Source organism: Agelaius phoeniceus, chromosome 12 (assembly GCF_051311805.1).
Source record: "Agelaius phoeniceus isolate bAgePho1 chromosome 12, bAgePho1.hap1, whole genome shotgun sequence".
NCBI classification, from domain to species: Eukaryota; Metazoa; Chordata; class Aves; order Passeriformes; family Icteridae; genus Agelaius; species Agelaius phoeniceus.
In genome coordinates, this window is record NC_135276.1 from 17,006,730 (window position 1) to 17,032,153 (window position 25,424).

At 40.5% G+C, this 25,424-nt stretch overlaps 1 long non-coding RNA gene across 1 annotated transcript; it reads right to left on the reverse strand.

Moving 5' to 3' along the window:
• Positions 1-286: 286 nt before the first annotated feature.
• Positions 287-24,893, reverse strand: LOC143695102 (uncharacterized). The gene is made up of 3 exons (XR_013184019.1): positions 24,773-24,893; positions 10,857-10,980; positions 287-388 (listed from the first exon to the last, which is right to left on the reverse strand). It is a non-coding gene; the product is annotated as an uncharacterized LOC143695102 (long non-coding RNA).
• Between the last annotated feature and the right edge of the window lie 531 nt (positions 24,894-25,424).

A 25,424-nucleotide genomic window follows, 5' to 3' on the forward strand; every position in this document is an offset into this window, starting at 1 on the left:
ACAGCATAGTTTGATGGCATAATGCACATTTTAAAATGTTTTAATAGTCTGTTTTATTTATAGTTATTTACTCAATAGAGTGCATCAGCCTTCAAAGCCTCTATGAGCTATGTGTGGACTAAGTAAGCACCCAGCCATTGTTTTAAAATCATGTCATTGGCAGTTGATTGATTGATCTGTAGAGCACACTGCAGACAGACATTGCACTTCAGAAAAAACAAAAAAACAAGACTTGACTACTACCTGAGGAGGGTTACCATGATACTTGTACATCCAGAGGGGACAATTCTGCTTCCAGGATTCAGTGTGAATCCAAAGCATGCCCATTCACCAGTACTCTTATGCTGTTTTTCTTCTCTTGGTAAGGAGCAGGACAATTCAACTCTATCTGAAACACATGGGAAGTTACACATGAGGCAGAGCCCACTGTTAGTAAGATTTCCACTATTATTTCAATGTAGGAAAAAGCAGTTAGCAATGTTTCTTTGTTTCTGTCTAGTTCAGCTGGCCTCTTTCATGCAAAACTTGGGCTGAAATCTCCTTTCTCAAGTTTTAAAACATGCTCAATTCAAACATGGGAATACAGGTTGATAAAGAAAGGATCCAACAAGTAGCACAGCACAGATCTTCAAGCCTGAATTGTTATGTTTCCCACTGAGTGGGTCACAAAAATGTGGGTCCTATTTCAGTGCTGTCACTACCCTGTTGATGGTTTCCTGGCCATCACTGAGCAGTACACCTCAGTTTTCTCCTCCTGCAAAGTCCTTTGCAATTGGTTTTGAGATACAAACTGCAAATGGTTCTCTAACAACTAAAAATGGTTGTGATTGGTTTTGGTGTTGGTACTGTTGTCAAGCAAAGTTTCTTTAAATGCTCAAGCTACTCCTCTGCCCTGTGCAGAAACTACTCCAATACCATCCCAGATGCTATTGCATCACCAACAAAACTGGAAAACATTCAGAGCACTTAAGAGATTTGCAGAGACAGACTTAAGAGTGTACAGTGCATCAAACAATTTACCACAGGCCTATCTATATATCACAGATATCAAATTCAATTTTAAATGCAAGAAGGGAAAAAATGAGTGATACGAAATTCATATACTGTAATTAAATGGAAAACACATGCAAACTGTAGCAAAAAATAATAGAAACATGAATAGTGTATGTTGCATCTGTCTGTTATTACAGGAGGAGTGGCAATGATTAGTAGAAATAGGGTTGCAAAATTATTTCTTATATAATATCACTTCCTGTGCCCACAGGGTAAATGTGATAAAGACATCTCAGCCCTAGGCGAGGGCAAAGGCAGAAAGCAGAGATCTTTCTGCTGGGAAAGAAGAGCACTTGGTTGCACAGGAGCCAAAGGAGGTGCCAACTTCTCATCCTTTGAAGGTACCAGCAACCAGTCTTGGAGCTGGCACAGCTCTTGGAGAGAGATACACTGCCAGGGACCTGCTGCCTAGATATCCCAGTCAAGGAGAATCTGCTTCAGAGTCACCCTGCACAGGGGAGAAATGCTAAGAATGGTCTAAAAGCTCCAAAATGTTGATTTTGTGGACAGTATCATGTAAATTTAATGGTGCATAAATGTGAATTTTTATATATTCACTCCAACTGGGAATTTGCAATTGTGCACACACAAGCGGGCAGCCTCACTCCCAGGGAGAATATTCATGAACTTTGCACCATCCCTTTCACACATGAAATGTAAACCAGCTCCATTAAAGCACAGACAAGGGGGTCCCTCAGGGTCCTGCTCCACCCAGGACTGAAGAGGCAGCAGCCAGGCACTGGTGCATGATGGTGATGGAGAAAAGCACAGTGCAACCCTGTGCCCTTCCAGAGGCAGAACTCTAACACATTGCCTAAGAACACAAGATAAAGCCCTGGCAAGCTTGAGCTGGCAATCTGGGTGGAGGATCTCCCCCCTCCACCCAAGCCTGACTCACTGCAGCTCCTTGCAGTGAAATAGGAAGGGGCAAGATCTTTGATGGTGGCTGAAGCAAGCAATCAGCTTGGCTGCTTTTGGAAGTGCTGAAATAGGTGACCCCAGTGGGGACATATGAGGTTTGCAGCACTCAAGTCCCACATTATTTCTTCTGTCCACCAGAAACCAAGCTGGGCTGCAGTAGATTTGAGTGATGTTCTCTGTGCAGCTGCACTGACTCCCAAAAATGCAAAGGAGAGGAAGCTAAACCAGCTTAAAACATCTCTGTTCCCTGCTGTTTTCAGGAGCTGCATCACTCAATGCACACATGCCCAGTACTTACATCCATGCTGCTTTGACAGAACCAACATAAATGCTCCTGGATTCTTCACACACTGTGCTGGGTTTGAAAAAAGTGGAGGGAGGAGGATATTTTTCTGCAAATAGGATTTTTTTATAAGCTACATGGTCACTTTTTGCTATTACAAATACAAGAGCAATAGCAATATATACAGGCCTGAGCAGTAATAGAGATTCTGGCAGATATTTTTTCCCTGTCATAAGCACACTGGGCCTAAGGCAAAGTTTTCCTCTATTTAATAAAGAAAATGGAAAGGTAGAGAGAAAAATAAAATTAAAAAACCCCCTGCATTGCCTCTCAAATTACACAAGCTGCTAAATATTTAGGGCATTCTTTCCCACAAACATTTCAAATGGATGAGAAAGAGGTTTATCTTCTTGACAGTTCACATCCTCTTGTGGGCCAGACTCATTCCTCTGGAAGCTCACTGAAGTCAATGATACAGCAGCAGGGATGACAGATGAAGCTCACGATCCACATTTCAGTGGTACCTGTCTTCCATTCAGACAAATCAGCTCAGGATTAAGATGCAAGTGAAGACACTAAAGGTTCAGGTTGAAGAGAGAACTAAAACAGCATAAACTGTCTAAAATCTGCAGCAAACGTGTGTAATTCCCCTTTCAGTCTCTTGGATACCAATGAAGGGCTTGAACAATGCAAGGATGACATTATTTTTCAGTACTTGACTAGAGTGACACCTGCTCTGGCTGTTTGGGGTTTTTTTCCTGGTTTTAGTGAATTGCCATCACGTATTCTCATTGCATGGCTGGTTATCCTTCTTGTAAAGAACAGAGAAGTGCTCACTGTTGATTACCAATCGGTCAGCCTGCAAACAGCTTTGCAAATCATCAGTTTCAAAACCATTCCAACTTCCTTCAAAACACCAGTAAAACTCCACTGCCCTTTTAATCTGGAAATGGGAAACCTGATTGCAATAACAGGCCTCAACCAATCTGAATTTATCACCAATTGAATTAGAAGTTCACCACGAGCCCAAATGAAAATCAGTAAACAGTTATTAGATCAAGTAAAAATGAAAGTGAAGAAGACAAGAAGCAATAGCTGTAATCACCCATCCAAAATTAACTTATCAGTTATCAAGCAAATAACTGCTATGTTAAAAGCTTTTTCACGTTAGGCCACTTGTTCTTCATAAAAATTAAAATATAATGCTTTAATAAAAGAGTTTCATTTATATTCTGGTAGTCAAGCTAGAACTTAACTTGATTCTGGGCTGTTCTCAATTAAGAACTGTTTATGGTCTTCAAAATCCCTTCTTGGATGCTTCTGAGGTTCTGCACCAGAAAGAGGAGGGGAAAATTGGCAAATCATAATAGAGATGTGAGCGCTGTGCTGGGGAAAAAGAGCAACCACCCCTATGGAATCTGGATTCTAAACTCAACCAAAGCCAAGCTGCAATGAAATGTAAAGCTTTGGCCAAATTCCTAAATTCTAGTATCATGATTTTCATTTACAGCGCTTATTTTGCAGCACGTATTGATTTCACATTGGGCAAACCGCTACTTTTGTGACAAATTTTCCATTTGCGAGGTTTTCCTCTGCCATTTCCCAGCTCCATCCCCCATTCCAAGCTCCCCACGTCCTGCCCTGTGTGAGCTTCATCCCCGAGGCACAGAGCTGCCCTCTGACAACCCTGACAGCGAGGATGAGCTCGTCCCAAGCCACCCTGGTGTCCCATCCCCAGGTTTTTGGAGGCCACCTGGCTGCCTCACGCTGTGCTGAGGCACAGCACACACCCTCTGATATCACCCTCCCCACTGCTGCACAAAGGGCAAGCCATGAGCACATGGCAGAGGCAGCCACTGTTCTTCCTCACTTCAAAAGACAGTACCTGGCACTAATAATCCTTCACACTTAGTCACAGCCAGCTTTATAAACAGTAATTAGAGATGCCTTCTGGTGTACCTGCAAAGGAAACATGATTTTTGTTCTCCACAAGGACCACATTTTCTTTAGTGACCTCTGATTAAAGGAGCCAAACTTAAGCACAAAAGGATTAATTTTCAGGGGAACAAGCAGATACAGGTCACATTTTATGACCTTCTAACAATGTCTCGTAACAGGAGCTAAAAGTTAAAATCTGAGATTTTCACCAGAAAGCCTCACAATTTTTCATTTCAGAAACTTTCTGTATACTGGTAATCAGTAATTTTGAAAGAGGGGCAGGATTCATACAGCAAAAATTGTGAAATCTGCTAAATCAGTTCTACATGTTCATACAAAAAAATCCCTTGCTTATCCCCCTGACACCACATTGAGTAAACCTTCCAGGGATGAATCAAAGCAGCATTCTGTGATTCACTATATTGACTGTTTATTGGCTTGTGCCTCTCCTTTTATTTTTAATCTTCAAACTGGCCAAGGCTTTTACCACTCACTATTTCTCCACAAATTAAGCCCACTCTGAGCACTACCTGGAAGTGAAAACGTGACAGTTACAGCCCTGCCCACTCAGAAAACCCAGTACAACCTGGGTGAGCCCAGAGACACCAAGTCACTGCTCTGTCTAATTACAAACCCGAGGCAGATTAACCTTTGATGACTAAATTAATCTTCTAAATAAAATGAATATGCATCAGCCTGCAAATTAGGATTAAATGCTTAGCAGAATCTTTATGTGATCAAGCAGGTTTTGTGGTGCAGATGTTAACCATTAACATAAAGCAATAAAATCATTCTTTTTTCTTATAATAACACCTAACAATTCCAAAGCCACCTTTCATCTGAGAATCTCAAAGGGTTTCATAAACATAATTAATTAACCCTCTCAGCATCTGAGACGAGCATAATAATATCCCCATGCAACAGCTGAAGAAACAGAGGCACGGCAACGTCCTGGATCGCGTGCCTCGGACTGTGCGTAATGGGGATGTTAAATGCTTTGAAGAGAAAGAAAAGACCAGGTTTATGCTGCCTCCAGCCCTGCTCTCACGTAGACAGGCAGGGTGGCTTCTGCAGGAGGCTGAACTCCTGCCATGTCCCTCTGCCAGAAATGCCCACGGAGGCTCTGGACAGCCTTTGAGGTTGGCATGGCCTCCAGCAGGCACTGGGGCACGGGAGATGTGGGCATTGCCTCATCTCCCACCTGCATCAGGACAGCTTTCCCTGGAAAACCTTCTCTAGATGAAAAAAAATGCTTTTTCTGGATTTTTTTGGCCACTACCAGCCCTTTGAGGTACTTTTCCTCACACATGCCAACAATTTAGTCACAAGGAGACCCCAGTGACAGCATTCACACTTTTGTTTTTTTAACTGCTGGTGCCCCTGCAATGTGATTTCTATGTCTTCATGGAATAAAAAGCCTGCATGGAAAGTTATCACATCCATCCACATTCTGACACTGCCATGGGAGGGATGTGCCCATGGTTCTTCCATGCTCTCACAGAAGACCAAATGTTTTCAGGGAATGAAAGAAAACTGCTGAGGACTACATTGTGTGCTCATTCTTCCAACAGGGCATTTATTTCCATGGGGTTTACAATAAGGAATTCAGAAAATGTATACATGATGACTTTTCAGCCTTCCTACCCCTGATTTTAATTTCATTATTTTCAAGCCTTACGCATTTCATTAGTATCAAACTGTAAAATTAAGATTTAATTTGATCTATTTAAGTCAAAACTAATGTAAGACTATTGCTGACCTACAGACAGGCATGGGAGAATTCATATTCATGATAATTCAATTTATTGGCACATTTTGTTGTCTAATTGTAGCAGCTTCTCCTGGTGTATAAGTTTTCTTTTATATAAACTAATCTGCTGGTGTAAAATGTCTGTTGCTCCAAATGTAATTTTATTTGTTAAAGAGGTAACTGGATAAGTTCTCAAGGTCAGTTTAAATTTCTTGGCTATTAAAAGGAATTTTGAACTAAAAATTTACCATTATGTTAGAATACTGACATCACGTATATAATTTTGACATATAAGAGACTTCCTCAGTACTGGAAGTTAGACATTGAAAAGCATTTGTTGTTTTCATACAATGACTGCTAAAATCCATGGAAAAATTCCAAGGACTTTAATAAGCTTTGAATTGGGCACATTATTACTATGAATGCAATTCTGGATACCTCTCATAACATCTAGGCCATGTGAGAAACTTAGGAAAAGCAATTAACATTCTTGCATTAACTTTTGTATTTACATAAGAAATTTACCATTTAAGACTTTAATTCTCCATAAAACTGCTTAAATATACATAACTTCAGTGTTATTTAAATGCTTTATGATCTTCCTGAAATTATCCACTAATTAAAATCACTTACTTAACTTAGAATCTTAAATTTACCTACTTTTATTTTATTTGGAAGGAATTGGATTTAATGTGCAGGTTTTGTTCATTTTCTTTCTGAGGAAATCTTAATTTGGAAGGAAAATTATGATTATATGGTAGGGAGAAAGATGTCTTGAAGGCTGCAGACTTAAACTAGTGGTAATCATTAGCTACCATGTATGACATGATGTATATAATTAAGAAATAAATTTATTACAGAAACTTGGAATTATCAATTAAAAAGTAGTCAGTGTGGTCCCCCAAGGTCTGATATGATTACCTGCCTTATCTGGGCTGTCACTTCCAATGCTGGCTGGAATCTCAAAGACCTCAGAGGGGGCTCCCTGTGTCAAGTTAAATAAGTGAGACAACCTTAGTGGAAAAATGCAATGATATGAGCACGTGCAAACAGAACTCTTTTAGAGGAGAATAAAGAGATCAATTTAAACCTGAATTTTACTGTCAAGCTGCTCTTCCTTCCTAATGTACTTCTGAAAGGACTGGCAGGACCATTCCCTCTGTGGCTGTACCCCAGTCTGCTTGATGTGCTAAGGAATGCTGAACCTCAGGGGCAATAAAGGACACCCCAGTCTGTTACATTTTTTTCTTACCTATAACCTCTGCAGACTTTGATTTTTCCTTTGAGTTCCCTCAGGTTTAAGGCCAGAAAAGACAGTTAAATTATCTACTCTGAGCTTGTATATATATATGCCAGGCCACTAAGCTACACTGACTGGCCTCCTTTTCTCTAGGCTCCTCCTAAGTCATCCCACTGATCCACAAACATGTCTCAATTATGAGGCAGTGAATCAGTGTAAAAAAAATAAACAGCTCCTCCCACCTGCCTTTGTCTCCAAAATCTCAGCTCCAGCAAAATTCTGTTGCTCACCCTGAAACAGAATGAAAAATTTGGCATCCTCTGATGAATTAGATTTTGTTTTTCACACAGAGTGTCTCACATCTTTATTGCTCTCGGCTCTAGCTTGGACTAAAAATAAAATTAATAGAAAGTGTCACCTCATCATATTTTTTACCTGATTGGTGTAGATGGATCTTAAATACTTTATATCCAGCTATGGAGGCTGAATACACCTTTTTATGAATTCAGAGACAAACTGAATAAAGTTAAAACACAAGTTGTTCATCCACAGACTCAACATAAAAACCTAATTTTTAGAAGCACTATAAAACTTCTTCAAACCAATATACATCAAGAAACATAACACACTGTTCACAACTCCAGTACCTGCCTATTCAGTAAAACTTTTGACATTTACCAGAAACAGAGAAAAGGAATCTAACAGTCCAAAACTCATGATAGGGTTTTTCAGGGTATGATTTGAAGACTGTCTGTTGGCTCCAAAATAAAGACTCCTGGAGACTCAAGGAGCCTGACAGACAGTGATTGTCTCCTCTTTTAAAACTGTGCTGACAGCATCAACTGTTGTTCACTTTGGTGTCAGGGAGTGTCAGGAAGAGTGAAACACTTCTTACCTTTCCACATCATGCAAAATTTAGCACCTCTGTCTTTCCCTGGATTCGCCCCACGAGCGTTCCAAACGTGCACAACAAAACCACATGAAACTCAGATGATTTCAGATCATGTTACAAAGTCAAAACACAGAACAGATTCACAGAAACATTTGCTAAGGTTCACCAACCTGTTGAGTGAACCTGGGCCCCGTTCCAAGCAAATCTGGATTGATTAATGTTTTCTTTAAATCAACATCACCTGATGTTCTCTGCTACTGATGTGAATCTCAGCTTTTACTTTCCTCTTTGGGATTTTGGACTGGTGTGAGTACACAGCTGAAAACAGCACATGGAATGAACATTCATCTATGTATAACTGAAGAACATGTATCACTGTTTCTGCAAGGAAATAAAATATTGCAAAACCTTATCCCTCCAGCCTCATCAGTATTTTGCACTATTATGAGCTTTTGGGGGAGGGCTTGGTGTAGGGCTCTTTTCAAACTGTTGATGCATTTAAGAACACAGCAGTAAAGGAGCTCTTTCTGCATTTCAACCATGGGACCAAATCGAGATACACTCAGCTGTACAAGGAGTGGAACCTCTCTAATGGATCTCTTGAAATCAATGGAACTACTTATGGAGTAATATACCATTACCCATTGTGAGTGAGAGCTACTGTAAATAAGCTTTGGAAAGTATATTCCAGCTACAGCTGTGCTTGGTGGTTTGTAATATTCCAGCACTTGCTAAATATAAATAAATAAAATAAAGTGGGAGACAGTGATACTCTGATTTCTGCTCTGACTGTACATTTGTTGGGAGTGTCCAAGCAATCAGAACACTCCATAAATACCTTGACATGCCTGTGGGATTCCATGCTAACTTATAATCCATCAATGAAGCAGGCAGCAGCTCTTGTAGACATGCTAAAGCACTTCTAGGTTGAATGTAATTCATTGTTACACTCTCTGGTTGAGTGCTTATTTCCTCTTTCAGGAAGAAGTGGCTACATGTGGAGCAGTTGTATGATGGAAATTTCACTTAAAATTTGCACCATATTAAGTAATTATTGAGTAAAAGCTCTGTATTTTATCACTTGATTTATCTTCTTTCTATACAAATTCTTTGTCAGCAACCTTTACATTCAGGAATTTTACTTTGAACAAAGCATGTCTATACCTATATCTTTATCAGAAAACTGACAAGTTTTCAGGATTGAGACAGGTAAAAGTATTCAGATAGACAAGAAGAACCTGTCCCACCCTGTTCTCACTAGACATACATGAGTATGTATTTTGTGTATCTAAAAGATACCTGTTCATCACATAGCTGTGCTATTTATTTTTTTTTATTTCTCACTCCTTGTTTCAGAGAAACAAAAAACTGAGGAAAATAATAAAGAAGTGCCAAAGCTTCTGTTGGAATAGAAAAGGAGCGGGAATATCGTAAGACAGACTGTTCCCTCAATTTCTTCTGGCCAATTTGTAGTTCCCAGCAGATTTGCAGAAACTTTGAACAAGCACAGAAGCCTGGCAGTGCTGACATGAGCTGAACCCTCTCTCCTTGTGAAATTCAACCACTGCAACTTCATAGGCAGTTTTGACCAAACACAGACAAGATCAACCCGAACGAAAAAGAGATTTAAAACTGACTGGATTCTTAAGGAGAACTTTTGTCAGCAACTGAAAAAGGCCCCAGCATTTCATCAGGGAACTTCCTAGCAGCTTAATTCCTCACTGATACATTTGTGCTGCTGGGTCCATCCCCAGTGTCCTGGGTTCCTTTTTTTCCTTTTGCTGCTGACTTAGACATCGGTGTCCACTAAGGATCTAAGAAAAGGAATCTTTAATGTTCAGGCTGTAAATATGCCACAGAGTCCCAAGAGCCTAACATATGTCAAAGGCATGAAATGATGGCCATGAAAGGGAGTCCTCCATCTGTGTTTGCTTAGCTGAAGAACTGCAGGGCTGACCTGTGGACTGATGTGGCTGTTTAATATGGTCTCTGCAAACCGTTCAATAACATCAGAACTGCTGGTTAATCCTCTTACCAGTACCATTGACATTATTTCATGTTCCACTAATTCCAAGCCATCTGTAGAAATACTTGCCTCTCTGGCAAGACAATAGACAGTGACTGAATTTTTTAAAAGGCTGCAGCTCTAATAATCGTCCAGGTATAATTTCAGAGCAAGATTATTATTTTTTTTTTATGGCAGCATTTTTGCATAATGTTATAGTGTGAGTCTCACCTCATTTTGCTTGTGCAAGTCAGGAGTAAAGGTAATTAAAATGCATGGGAAGGACTGAACTTTGAAATAGAATATTCTCAAACTAATATCCAAGTATATTTTGAGATCATGTCTCCAAAGGTGTTCACATGCAAAAACCTCAATTATTTAGATTTTGGAAGAATAAAAATTATATTTCGAATGGAAAAAATAAAAAAGAGGTATCTATAGTTCTATTTTGTAACTTAAGCAGTTTCTGCAACATTTTCCTTTTTAATTTGAATTTCCCATGTAGAGTTTGTGACAATCATAAAAACTGACACAATCAGCTTTTTCACATGGTGATTCCCAATTCAGTGTTGAACATTTAAAATAAAAACACTCAAAATTACCCAAAAATGAATGAAAAAATGCCTGGCTAATAAAACAATCTCTTCTTAATAATTTTCCCATGTATTTCCAACCCAAAGAGTGTGAGACCATGGAGGAGAATGACGCAAAGGAGTAAAAACTTTCTGACTTTGGAAGGAACTAATGTTTTTGAAACTGTCCAATCATTCTTACCTCTCTTTGCAACCTTTAGGGAGTCACAATCCATCCAGGAGAATCAATTATTGAATGTAACAGTGAGAGCCTTGTGTCACCACTCCTATCATGTCACTGTCTTCTGTCGGGGAGCACTGCGGGTCTGAAACCAAAGCAGACACACAGTGTGAATGAACTGCAAAAAACCAAACTATTTCAAAATCTGGGAGACTGGCTAACACCACTGTCCTGCTCTGAGCATGGCACAGCACAGAAACTGGTGGAGGAAAGAATGTTTCTGTACACAATGCACTCAGGCCCCCACTATCACTTAATCCCTCTTCCATCTCTGCCAAATTCCAGCTGCAGCCCGTACTCGCCTCCAAAGGAGCAGAGCTAACAGCAAAGTCATATCTATTGGCTTCTTTGCCAGCATTTCACAACAGATATCATCTGATTAGGTGCTAAGTGGGACTATTTGCACTTTTGCTTATGGCACATATAATTATGTAATTCTGTAAAATGCCCAAATGACTGTTTAAGCAGCAGCTGCACAAAACAGAGGCATTGGTTGGACAGCACAGAAAATACAAATTAAAATAAAACCAGCACAGGAAAAAAATACACGGATAACACGTACATATATATGTATTTATACACCTTCAGGACTATCAAACACAGAACAAGATCATGTCAAGCAGGAAACCACTGACAAGCAGGACTCTGCCTCTTGCTCCTCGAAAGTTTTGCCAGTGATGTCCAGTGACATTTAACTTACTTTTCCTAATTTTCTGATGACACATGTCCTAATTTCATTTCACAAGAACAGAGCTCCCACAAGCTTTGATTAGAGGAGTCACAAAGTATCAAGGTTAGTTTGAAGTGCTGTTATATTTTAAAATACATCCTTCTAAGCATATGGGTGAGATGGTTGCAGTGGTAGGAGTCTGCCACAGAGGTGCTCCACAGAGGTCAAAAGGAGATCACTATTTGTTTAATTTAAATAAATCAATTTGTTAAACAAGGAGCTTCTGAGATTATACGGTTGGAGGGTGGAGAGCAAAGAAAGATAATTATTTTTGTTTGCATAAATCATTTTCCTATTACTTGGGGATCAGGGTGGTATTGTTTGGGTTGGAGAAAGGAGAGCAAAAAAAGATAACTGTATCAATTTGCTGATTGGGGTTACATGGGATTTTGCTGCTGGGGCTGGAGAAAGGAAAGATCATTATTTTTATTTAAATAAATCAATTTGTTGTGATCAGGGATCACATGAGGTTGTGCCATTTGCAAGGAAGGCATAGGAAATTCTCCTTTATGGATAGCTGGTTGTAGAACAAATGTTCAAGCACTATTCTATCAAATGGAAGTTAAAAAAAAACAAACCCTTCAAGACTAGAGAACTGAATTTCTATTTTTTTCCTTTAGAAAGGCCCTGGCTTTGTCATCTTCTATTGGTCTCTAACTTAACACATTAACTGTTAAACTTTTAATGCACTGAATCACAAATATATATACATGTATGCGTGTGGACATGTATATAAACCCTGTATATAGACAATATAGAGAAAGAGAGAGAATGAAAGAGATTAAAAAAAAATTACAGCTACCAGGGCCTGATCCTGCAGAAGCCCTTGTACTTCGAGGCAATGCTGATGCAACTACTGTACAAACTGTGATTGCCTTCCCAGGACATAGGACCAGCTCTCCAGTGGGGAACATTCATTGAAATCAATGGCCATTCTGTGCACACACACTTTAAGGGCCTGATATTTGTTGCTTCTTTTCTGAAGCAATTAATGAAGCTCTGTGTGTAATTTTAAAGGCCCTTCATGAACTAACTGGAAATCTACAGCACTGAACATCAGTGAACTCATATCCAAAACTAATAGCTTCAGTATCACTGCCAAAAATTGACTAAGCGCTCTTTGTGCCTGCAAATGGGGTTCTGTGGGCAGTATCCTTCTATCTGCCTTCAAGGGATAATCTCCTCTTACAAATAAAACAATTGTTTCATTTGCGCATTGCAATGGTTGAATGAAGCTGCAGAAATGAATCTCACTGGTTTTGAATGTTCTCAAGTCAATCAAGAGCGGATTTGGGGAGTGGGGTGGCTTTCAATTACCACATGTTGCTATTTGTAAAACTAGTTTTAAAAATGTCTTTTCACAGGTTTAGATGTGACTCATGGAGAATACTAAGCAAACAATTCCTCTCAATATACCAAATTAAAATATGGCTTGAATATAGTTTAAAAGTCAAAAATCCATATCTGCATGATCAAGTGCCCCATATATTAACCTTGGAGTGAAAACAAGGAATAATCCAGTTAGCTCTTTAACAAATAAAACACTGTTGGAGTAATTACAGAAAATAGTGGGCTGCAACCATCCCTTGGATACTTTCACAGCCAGTGGTGTAGTCCAAGGGATCAATTTGTGTTTGTAACAAGAATGATAAATCTAACTAAACATCTTTATTTTTACAGTACGTTAAAGAAGCATTTTTATTTAGGGCAGTCATATATCTCCACATTATTCTGAAGTATGCTTCTTTATTGCTTTTATGTCTCCAGAACTGCCTGAGGAAAGCATCCTTTTCTCCTTGTGTTTCATTGTTGTTACCCTTGTAGAGTATAACATGCACAAACTTGATTATGATTAATTGAGAGCTTCGGCAAATTATGTTTTTTATTCCTTTCCATCTAAGTCTTCCATCTGCTCAAGAATTAAAAAAAAAAAAAAAAAGACAGAGAAATTTTACTTTTATAAGGACACTTAGGGCTTTCTGGATAAATCATCAGAACAACTGGTTCAGCAATAATGGCTACAAGCAAAGTCTTCTTTCAGTCTTACATCATCAACACATTAATGCATCTCCGTCCTACAAGAGAGGCAAGACAGGGTGATAACTGGTCCAACCTCATTCAATCTTGCTGCAGAGCTGGAATTTCAAACTGAACCCAACCAGTTTAGGACACTGCTCAATTAGATCCTGCCACCAAAGAACCACTTGCAGCAGTGAAGTGCAAGGTCTGTAAACATGAACAGCCGTGTCCTTCGGCACAGTGCAGGCAACACCAAGCTGGTTATTCTAAAGAGGCACTGTTGAAGTTTTCACCCAAGGTGCTGCAGCTGCACAGACCAGCCCATTAAGCCTGGTGTACCACATCAGATAAGGCCCTTCCTTCAGGGTTTATGATTCAGGTATAAATGCCTGCCATCCCCTGGAAACTGGCAAATGAGGGTGCACTTGGCAGTCTGGGGTTTTCTTAATAGGATGAATGACAGAAGCGAGAAGTCGTGTTTAACCTGTATGATTGTGAGGAGGAAAAGGCAGGGCTTTTTCATTTAAACACAGCCTTATTCTTCAGCCTTGCTGGCACACAGCACACAGTGGGGATGAGAAGGCAAAATTATTGAGAAATTTGTCCCTCTGAGACCACAGAGTTGAAATAACAAAAGAACCAAACAATTTTAGCAACCAGAAATACAATCAGTCCTTAAAAGGCTGGTCTGGACAGCTGGTGGCGTGGGGACAGGGGCTGTGGATTTATGACAAGGTCAGCACCAGTGGCATTTTTCTTATTCAGCCAATAACATGAATTGAGTTGTTGGCCTTGGCCCAGGTCCCTGTGAGCAACACTGCAAGTGACTGACACCACACCACTCTGGAACCACCACTGAGCAAGAGAGGTTAAATCTGCACACTTGGCACTGGCAGGGACCACAGAGCACTGGTGTAATCTGCTGCTCTACGTCAGCTGTAAAGGCAGTGACTCCCATGACAGGTATAAAAATCATCACCTAAGGTGGGTCTCATTGCTTGTAAAGGTGGCATCTAGTGACCAGCAGGAGAGTTACTGCAGTGTCACTGCACACAGGTGGTCAGAGTGGAGACTGACAAAACATCACAAGAGAAGGAGTCCATGGTTCAACTGAATCAAACCAGATTTAGAGGTAGATACAGAAGCTACACTTCCTCTGCAAGGGTTTGTAGAAGATCCTTGTCAAATATGTGCTGACAGCAATGCTGTAAAACCTCTCAGCAGCTCACTGACATACAATTCTCTGGTAGCCTCATAGGAGATCAAGAAACTACTTTGAATAATAGAGATGGCTTGTATAGAAAAACCATTTCTGTGGGAACAGCAATATGGATCAAGAGTCCTGCATGGCAGAGTGAACAAAGTACAGAGAAATGGTACTGATGAATGCCACATGGTTGGTAACCCAGGCACTACCCATGTACCAGGAAAAAGCAGCCCCTTCTTACCCAGGAAAGGAGGGGTGTTCTATTAATCAAATCCAAAATTGTTTTATTCCCAGCTGAACTTCCCTTCACATTGGTCAAGTGACTTCAGCATTCCATTTTTGAGGCTCACAAAAAGGAGAGGCTGCATGTACCCACACCACTGCACAGGCTCTTAGCAAGAATGATTCACTGGAGTAAACTTTTCCAGTGATAGGTATCACCCTTCCCTGCTGCAATGACATGGTTTGGATAGAAGTGAGGGATGCCTGATGACTTCACCCCTCCAAGAAGCAATCCCTGCACCTCCAGGCCCAAAGGGATCACCACACAGAAATAAGTAATCTGGTGACAGAGCTACTGGAATCTCTGGTCAGAACCCTCTGGAACAGCTGTCCCAGCTGCTCTGGGGGCTGCAACAACTGCTGCAGTCCCCTCCTCTCCCTGTGCTCACAAACTGAGTGTACACAAGGGCACAAAGTCGATTCAGTCTTCTGTGGAAAGCCCTGCATGAAGCCTCTTTAATTTGGCTTTGTGCAAGCGTGTGAATCCCACCCTGATGCTTTCTGGGTACTCAGGGAAACATTAGAATGGCAGCACAGCAGAAATGGAAAAGCAGTCTCATTCTTTGGCAGCAAATAATTTATTTCATGTCCACCACCTTTTTGGTTTTTTTTCTCCTGCTGCCTGTTTGTGATTGTAAGTGAAATTAATTTCTGAAGAATTTAGCTAATAATTATTGGTGAGAAGATCCTGCCAATCTCTCAAGATAAACAAGAATGGGTTCTGGCTTACGCCAACTGCATTTCACATGACTGTCCTATTTTTCTAATTTAATAAATATTAACCTTTCTGTCTTTTAGGGGCATTGTACAAGACTTTTTATCTTCTGATGTGACAGGGTAAATGGCCAGTACATGCCAAAACTACTCCTATTATACAAAAAGGCAAATTTTCCTTATTTCATTTCAAGACAAGACATTGTTCAAATTAAAATTAAAATGCACACAGATTATATCTTCTTTTACATGAACCTATGCAAATGCTATTTAGGGTGTGCCTCTTTTTCTAACCATGAATTCTTCTAACATCAGATAAAAGAGATTTATCGCCATATTCCCATTTTATCTTCTAACTTTTGCCTAGTGGGAAAGCATAAAGCAGACAGGTGACCCCCCAAAAAGGCTGTAGGAAAGGATCTTACATCAAGGCACTTGGCAGAAGCTCAGATGATCTTTTGGAAGTTGCCAACCTTGCCAAAGACTTTCCTCACTGCCTTGAGCTGACTGCTTTCCTTCCTTGAGCCTCAGTTTCCTGACTGCAAAGTAGGCACAGGAAGGTATAACAGTTCTTCTCCCCTTTTTTTCTATCCTATTCCTATTGCAAGCCCTTCCAGGCAAGTCTGATTATGCACTTAGCACATGGGGTCTCCAAACCCAGCTGGAGCCTTCAGGCATTCCTGTAGTATAAATAACAATAATGATGATGAAGCATTAAAATAGACAGAACTTGTTCTTTGTTCACTACAATGTGAATCAAACTGTGGCTGGACTCGTATCTAACACCACCAGCCAGTTTATTTATGAGAGGATTTATCAGAAGTGGTTGGGTTTAATTTCCTCTAATTCACGCTGCATGAAAAATGGCAGTTGTCCGATTTTAATCTAAAACCTGATGATAGGGCTTCCCAGAAATAACAAAAATACCACAATGGAGGTATCCAAACAGTAACTGGAGGAGTGCAGTGCAGGCTGATCATGCCTGCTGCCTCACACCTCCACTCCATCCCCTCCCTGCTTCAAATTTTCCAAAGGAACCTGTGAAGTCAGGATCACTAAAACAATACAGGAATTATTAGCAGTAAGAAAAAGAATTGTGGGGCTTCAACTGCCTTCTATGGTATCTTGATTCACAGAAGGAGTTAATCTTTTGTTCTTAGGCTTTTTTTTATTTTTAACCAAGTGGGTATGTGTAAGATGCCTTTCCTAAGGTGGAAGGAGGAGGGAGAGGTTGTGAAAAAAACCCACTGTCATTTGCAAATGGAACAAATGCCTGAAGTTAAATATGAGTGTGCATCAACAAGCTCACAAATTATTGTGAAAAATAATAATAAAAAAAAGTGGAATTCCTTTCCAAACAAATCAGAGAAAGATTCAAAAGCGGGGACCAATCAATACCACCCTGTGATCAACAGGAAATGCTAAGAATAACTGTATATCATGTGTGGCTTCAAATTTACAACCAGGACATATAATCTCATTGTAAGGAGAGAGTCAAGTTCAAGAACTTAGCCTCTACAGTAAAGCTCTCATTTTAACTAAAGAAGCTGAGGTCGACGGCCTCTCAAATGAAACAGATAAGGCGACATAGGGTTCTTGTCAGAAACAAATGTTATGTCTCTCCCTACTGAAAAGCTTAAAGATATTATCAGCAAAAGCCTAGTTGGGCCTGAAATGGGTCCCAGAGAAGTAATATTAACCAGGCTCCTGGCAGATCATTTATTTATCTCAAGCTAAATTCAATAAAGAGAGCCATATATAAGTGAGGGAAAATAATGCAGCTGCTAGTAATTTATCATTGGATGGAAAGTCATTGTTATCCTTATCTCTCCAATGATGTTCTATTTCCAACTGGTAATGAATTATGGGGCTTGCCACATCTTTACTATGTGACAGGTCAACACTACCTCATGGGTACTGCACTGTATTTATGCAATCAATAGAGAGTTTGCTGAGAAAATATTGGCAACCTTTTTGCAAGAGTGACCTGGGGCCACACGGCCTTAGGATCAGTGGTGGTGGTCAGTGGATGGAGCAGCATTTCTCTGCTCCTTTAAAACAAAGATGCCTTTGAATGCTTTAAAGGTATTTTTCACTTTATAGAAAGCCAAGCATGTGGAGTGAACCACTGGATTGTTAATTAGAAAGCATTCTGCTCATTTAAGCTGGCTCAGCCACCAAAGGGATCTTTCCTATTCCTTTGTTGCACTTATTAGAGGGATTTATTAAATCAAACTCCACCACAGACTTATCCAAAATTACTTGTGCCTGTGGTGTCTGGGGCACAGCAGAGGCACAAAGAGCAGGGCTTTGGCCAGGCTGCTGCTGAGATGTGAGGCCAGGCTAACAAGCAGCACCGGGTGCCCCACAGAGCTCCCAAATTCCACACTGAGTGCAAAGGTGGAAGCCATACAACCCAACATCAGGTTTTCTCTGCTGTGAGGGACCCCCCAGCACCAGCCCTGCAAGAGAGGCAGTGAAACACTGTGTTATGGGAAGGATGGCTCCAGGAGGGAGAGCCCTGCTACAGGGACACCTGGCCAGGGAAAGGTTTCTGCAGCAGTCCCTTCTCTGGCACTGCTCTCCCGTCCCTCAACCAATTCTGTCCAGGTTTTCTCTCTCCTCTACTTCTTCCCATTGGGGTCAGTTTTCATTATTCATGAGAAAAGCTCATGTGGATTTAGAAGATTGTGTTTATACTAAAAAGGCATAAATACACTTATTAACTTTTATAAGTATTTTAGAACTTTTATATGTATTTTGTTTTTATGCTAAAAAAGCAGAAATACACTTATTAACTTTTATATGTATGGAGAGGGGGCTGTATATCACAAATAGCTAAAACATTACAATTTTCAAAAACATCTCTTGAAGAACAAGGAAAATTTCCAAATACATTAAAATTATCCAGAAAAATAAGGAAATATTTTAGAGTAAGCAGTCTTCTCTCACTAATAATTACCAGATAAATGAAAAACCTACACAACCACAATTTGGCCCAGACCACATTTCTGGATTAGGCCACTTGATCCTCATGCCATCTAGCACTAACTGCTCTGGAGCCTTCTGCCTTCTTCTCCATTGAGACTACCCATTTGTGGTCATGGATTGTTTCAAGAAATGAGCAATCCAGAAAATCCCATGTTGATATTTTTTTTTTTTTAGTTTGGATAGGTAGAAAGGTAGAAAAATATGCATCCTTTAAGGCAGAGTAGGAATATGTTTGGAAAAAAAAGAAGGGAATTCCAATTTTGCTGAAGAGAAGCAGCAGCCATGCCAATGGTAAAAGTTACTGATTGTAGTAACACATGGATCTTTAGCCAGGCAAAGGGATGTCCAGATGAGCTGGATCATCAATGCTGAACTCACAGACTTTTCTGGAAGTGCACAATAGGACAGGACTGTACCCAAGTGACATCCAAATGAAGCAAGAGGAAAACTAAAGCTGTCTTTTCCCATCATTGTGGGAAAGGGAAATTTGGAAATGCTGGCCAGCTACAGTTCACTTGCATAACATATTAGGTGACCTAAATGATACAAGTAAGGTGGCCAAGATTAACTCAGGTGAAAAACAAAGGCAGAGAGCTCCATCCATTGTTAAACAAGGAGGGTGTTTCCTGCTCACAGAGACATGCTGTGCCTTCTGGCATGCAGGCATGTGTTAATATGTCCCTTTGGCTCTGCATGTTTGGGAAAGTCTTAGTAATGGAAAAACAAGGAGGTTGTAGGTGAAGGCTGAAGTCCTTTGGCAGAGCAGTGTGTGCAAGAGCTTGACCAGAGCCTGCTGGATTGCACTTGGGCCGAGGCTGTGATAGCAGCCTGTCAATTCCCTGAGCATTCACACTCATTCACAAAGATTCAGAGAGTCACTGAGAGCATTACCATATCCTGGAGTAAATAATCTCATTTTCCCATGTACTGACTGAGATATAAATTCCATATGGCTTGGCTGTACCAGAAGGGTTCTGCCCAGACCACATCAGCATAAGAAAGCTCTGATATTTTTATAATCAGTTAACTCAAGGGGTCATCTAGCTGATGCCAGGAAGGTCTCCCCTTTCTTTTAATAGCTGAGAAAGTATAATGGATTTTTTCAATTTAAACAAGTTATGTAAATAGAACAAAAAAAAAAAAATCTAGGTGTCATATAAAACAAGATAATCCAGAGGAGTACACTCCTTGAAATCACCTATTGATTCTGAGTCTGTCATAACCAGCAAGGAGTCTGCTACTTGTCAGAGACATACTCTTTCTCATGTAATTTCAAACACACTGTCAAAATTGTGTATAGTTTCTAGCTCCCAGGCCTTCTACTTACACACAAATCACTAAATTCACTTTTTAATTTCCATTGTTTGGAGGCCTATCCCAATTTTTTTTTTTAAAGAAAGAAAATCAAAACAACAAAACCCTAAAACATTGACTTAAAACTTACTTAGGTTTAGAGAGGGAGAGTCTGGTAAAAATGATGTATGTGTTTAATAATATGTTCCCTGGTTAATAAAAAACTAGATTATTTTTGGACTACAGAATTTAAATGGAAGAAAGTTTAGCCATTAGGAGCCTGTTTACTATTACCAAGAGAATACCCAGTTGGCAGGTCAATAGCTATCATCAGAAATAAAAAAACACAGCAGCCACCTGTGCTTAAGGCTTGTGCCTGTTAGGAAAAAAAAAAAAGAAATGAAAGGGCAAAACTTGAGAAACAAAACTAGAGCATGGTGGTTCTCTTCAGTTTAAAATTTAGAAAAGAGAGGACATTGTTCTGAGCCTACTGAGTTAAGAGTTTAGAGGATATGTTAACCATCTCTTCCAGACTGTTTAAGATAAAATGGGCAGCAAATACCTGCATCAAATTTTTTCTCTAGAAAACCAATCCAAAGCATGCTGAACCATCTTGGGTTCTTCACAGCATAAAGGTTTGCTCTGACAGGAAGTGTGCACACAGGGATGTTTCCCCTTTCCTCTGTGGATAGTCCCATCACTGAGCCAGCTGGAGAGAGGCCACTTGGAGTTGAAAAGGCCAATAGACACCTGTGTCAAATGCATCCTTCCTCTAGCAGATGGAAATAATTGGAGCCTTGAGGAAGTTCTCACTGCCTGGTGTGAGTGGGTCAGAGTGAGCCGCACCTGCAGAGCCGCAGCTCGAGCGGCACAGACGCACTCCCAGCAAAGCCACTGCCAGTAATGGCACCTCTGCTGAGGGACACCAGGATATCTACTGTGGACATTGGGCAAGGCAATGAAATCTCCTTCCTACATCACCTGGGACATACAGCAATCCTGAAATTAAATGCAGAGAAGAAGGGTTTTCCCCTCTGATTTCTTGTTTCCACATGAGGAGAGCTGTTCTTGTTCTCACCACTCGGCTGTGGTTAACATTTCACTCTCCTAGAGACTCCACTGTGTACTTATGTATGTATGTACCATACTGACATTTACATGTAATTAAAAACTACCTAGTATCATGTGGTGATTCAGGTATTTTCTCATGTAAGTATAGAGAAGAACTGTATTAGTAAATGAAAACATTTTAAAAACAAGTACCCTATATAACATATAAAATGGTAATATATAAAATGCTCCTCATTAGAGACACAGAAATATTACAGTCCAAGTATCAGTTAAACATTGAAAGATTGGATATTCAGGTGATTGATAAATCTGCAAAAGATGAAATCTTTAACTTATGAACACTAATGAAACTAACTATGAAAACTAATGAAACACTTGAATCCAGTTTAAGTTTGGATAGTCAAAGATGTTCCACTTTTCAGTATGAAAGTAATTTTCATCTAGTAAAATCTGGACTAAAAAAGCAGAGGAGAGGCAGCAGCAGCATCTGCAGAATATCTTGTGTTCCTGACCACCTCCTGGTTTTTTAAGGTTTCTCTAGGTCAAACAGCACCCAGTTTTATAGCCAGTTCTATACCAGTTACCCCATTTACAAGTTCCCAGGGGTTTAATGGCTGTTACAGATACTAATGCCCAATAAAGTGTTGATGCAATTATTCTTTACATCCACAAGCAAAGTCTTAAATAAATAGGCAGCTCTTTATTAACTTGGCCTTCAGCTGATAACATTTTCTTCCCCATGCTTGTTAGCAGAGACTTCCTTTCTGAACTTTGATAAGACATTTACAGAGTATGAAAGAAAAAAAAACTGAAAACCACAAACAAACAAATCCCCACACACAACAACAAAACAAAAACCAAACTAAACAAACAAACAAAAGAACCAATAAAATGATTGCTCTTTTGAACAATGATTATTTCATTAGCACAGGACCTTAACCTGGACTTGTCCAGTGTTACATAACTTTTTGATACCCTGCCCTCTGCTTGTCCTTCTCTCTCACAGTAGAGCTCTCATGGCTCAGAGCCAGAACGCTCCTCAAGGAACCTTCAGCACTCCCTGATGCCCAAGGAAATGCTCCTGCCATGGTCCAGCTTAACAAGGAAGGCAAAAGGTGGTGCTGCCTGCAGCTGCTCCCTGCCAAAACACTCGCCAAGAGGCCAGCAAAGGTTGAGGTCACCTCCGTGCAGCTCGTGCCACGTGCTCCCATACTGAGCAAACAAACTCAGGCTGAGCCATGAAATCTGAATACTGGGACCCCATTTACCAGCACAGAAGGGAATGCAGTGAATTCAGCAAACTTCCAGGACAAGCTCCCAGGGGCTGGACTGGAACACAAGGTTACAGGTCCAATCAGGCAGAGTTTGACTGCACAGCCAACACAGTTCCAGACACTTTTCCAGCACATGCAACTCTCATTTTTTCTTTGAAAGAAAATTGTCAACTCTTCGTTCTCTGTTGGCTTGCTGAACAGCATCTTTTTTCTTTTTCCAACCTCTCTATCTCCCAGAATCAAGCCTCCAAGTACATAAATAAACACTTCAACAGCCATAAAAATGATGGTGTTTAAAACATATAGGGAAGCTCACTACAAATAAAGAAGAAGCTTCAGCTCTCTGGGAGTCTTTTTTTTTTAATGTGTATTTCTGTGAAATTCTGAAACTATTCATGTACAGATTTGCAAAAAGTAAATCTCAACATACTCAATTTTTAGTCTCATGTGAGGCTTAGGTTGTGAAGGAAGACACCACTATATTTTGCTTCCTTTTCTTGTATAGCCTAAATTCTGTGACTCAGACAACTGATCCACAAGAACAAGCCAGGGTAGGTAGTAAACTATCCAGGACAAACTCCCTATCACTTGAGTTTTTAAATCAAGATTGAATGCCTTTCTAAACTATGTGCTCAAGCCCTACCACAAGCTCCATGCAGCAATCACTAAGCAAAACCCTCTTGCTTATGAGACTCAGCCAAGATGATTATAATGGTTCCTGCTGGCCTTAAAAATCAGGTGAAATAGAAACTATGGTTGAAATTCATCCACACACAAAGCCCTGTGATAAAATTTTGAATAGAATTTCAGCCAAAGTGTTTAGAATGTCTCAGGCAACCCTGCATCCAGAGAGATTTTAGGGAACACCCCTCAAATTACACATGGAGAAGAACAACTGTGTCATGCCTTATTAAGGTTTTGTTTTGCAGAGTGTGAGAGGAAATAAAAAGCATTGCCTTCTGCCCCAGGGTTACTGCTGGAAGAGAAAGACCAGCTGGGACCTCTTGTGGAATGCAAAGGAAGCTTAACATTTATCTGTTTCTGCTCTCACTGGAATTTTTGGAGGAGCTACTAAAGAGTGCATCTCCAAGAAAAAATAAACCTCTGAGGAAGCTCTTTTGACCTAGTAGCAAGTTTCAGAAGAGCTGGTGGCTTTGCTATGTATCCTGAGGCTCATAAAACAGCCAGTCCCTAATGCTGAGGAGCCAGGGGAGGACTGGCAGTGCTGCACATGAGAAACTCTGGTCTGTGACCTCTGTCACTTCTCCATTTCAATAACTCCCACTGTAGAATAAAATTCACCAAGGGAAGCACTGACTCCACAACTCACTAACATAAATCATATGTTGAAGGGCAAAGCACAGAAAATTGCCTTGAGATTTGGAGCAGTTTGGGAAGCACATGACTCCAGCACGCTGCATTTGGCCAAGGGCTCTTGCTCCCTCCTGAAATGGGCAGGTGCCCACTGGTCCTCCTGCATGGGAACACAGCCTCGGTCAGTGGGCAGAGACTGGCCCCAAACACATCCACACAAACTGTACATGGGTATTAGTAAACACGCAGATTCCACCATAAAGGGATTATAGGGCTCTTCCCCAAAGTCTGGATGGCACATGGCTACCAAACAAAGGAAATTATGCAAATAAATAGCCCCAGAGGCAGAGTAACCATGATCCACTCCTACTTGTGAATACTGGACAAACACCTAATAACCAAAATTAATTACCTGCCTCTGCTCGTTTTGTCAAATGATCAAAGTAATACATCCAGTGGTTGCACAGGAATGTGACTATTTGTACAAAATTACATTTATACAGAAGAGGAGCAGGGCCAGACCCTGCAGTATTTGTCATTAGTCACAAGTAAGTCACCTTATTGAGGGAACTGCTCCTCATTTCCCTGCACCAGCACTGCAGGATGCAGATGAACTTCTGCAATATTAAGGCGATGAGATTCTGCAGCTGAGCAAGGGTAGAATCAATTCTTCTCAGAGCTCACCTTGTCCTCATCAGCCCACCTGAACACATGAAATACTTATGAAATCAATTTCAGAATGACCAGACAAGGGGCTGGAAGCACTACAGTCAGTTCAGTAGTTGGTTCTTCCAGGAACACTTTGGGAATGGGGATGGAAGTGTGTAACTTCCTTTCCCACAGGACCCCTGCAGTGCATACAGTAACTCTCCATTCAGGAGATGCTGCTGAGCACACAGCCTCACACACTCCATCAAATGAACACCCCTGGCCCCTTTCAGCAATAGCTGTGCAAAGCACCATTCTATAACCTTAAACTTACTTTCCTCATTTCTTCAGCATCGTGCAGTATTTTGGATTAGCACCAGATCAAGCTGAGATCCTTCAAAACCATTTTTTCTGGCACAATGCAACCAGAACTGTGGATGCTGCTCTTGAGTTTGGCTGTCTGCAATGAAAACTGTACTACCAATCCATAGGGAGAGGAAAACACAGAGCAAGGATGCTCACAGGGCCTGGTTCCTGGGCCACTAAAGTCCTACGGCAGCTTTCTCCTGTCTACAGCAGGCTTTGAAGGCAGGCTGGTAAAATTCCATCTTGGCAATCCAGTCCATATTTGCTCCCAATAAGGCAGAAAAAGTTTGACAGATCTTAGCAAATCCAGCCCATGGTTTCAGTCTCCTTATGAAAGCTTTGGATATGCCCTCCTGGCAAAGAAAAAGGAAAACTTTGCAACAAACATATGGAATTCTGTTGGCTGAGAATTTTGATAAAAGCATGTACAGAAGGAACTCTGTGTCAGTGCGGACCCTGTAAAACACATACATAAATATTTATGTAGTTTCCCTTTCTTTCAGGAATTGTTTGTTGTTCTAGTTGATCACAGTACTTCTCCAGCTTCCAATATTTTTGGATAATGTTCTTGCATTCATTTGTAATCACTCTACTTGGTGTGGAAGATGGATTTTGCAAAT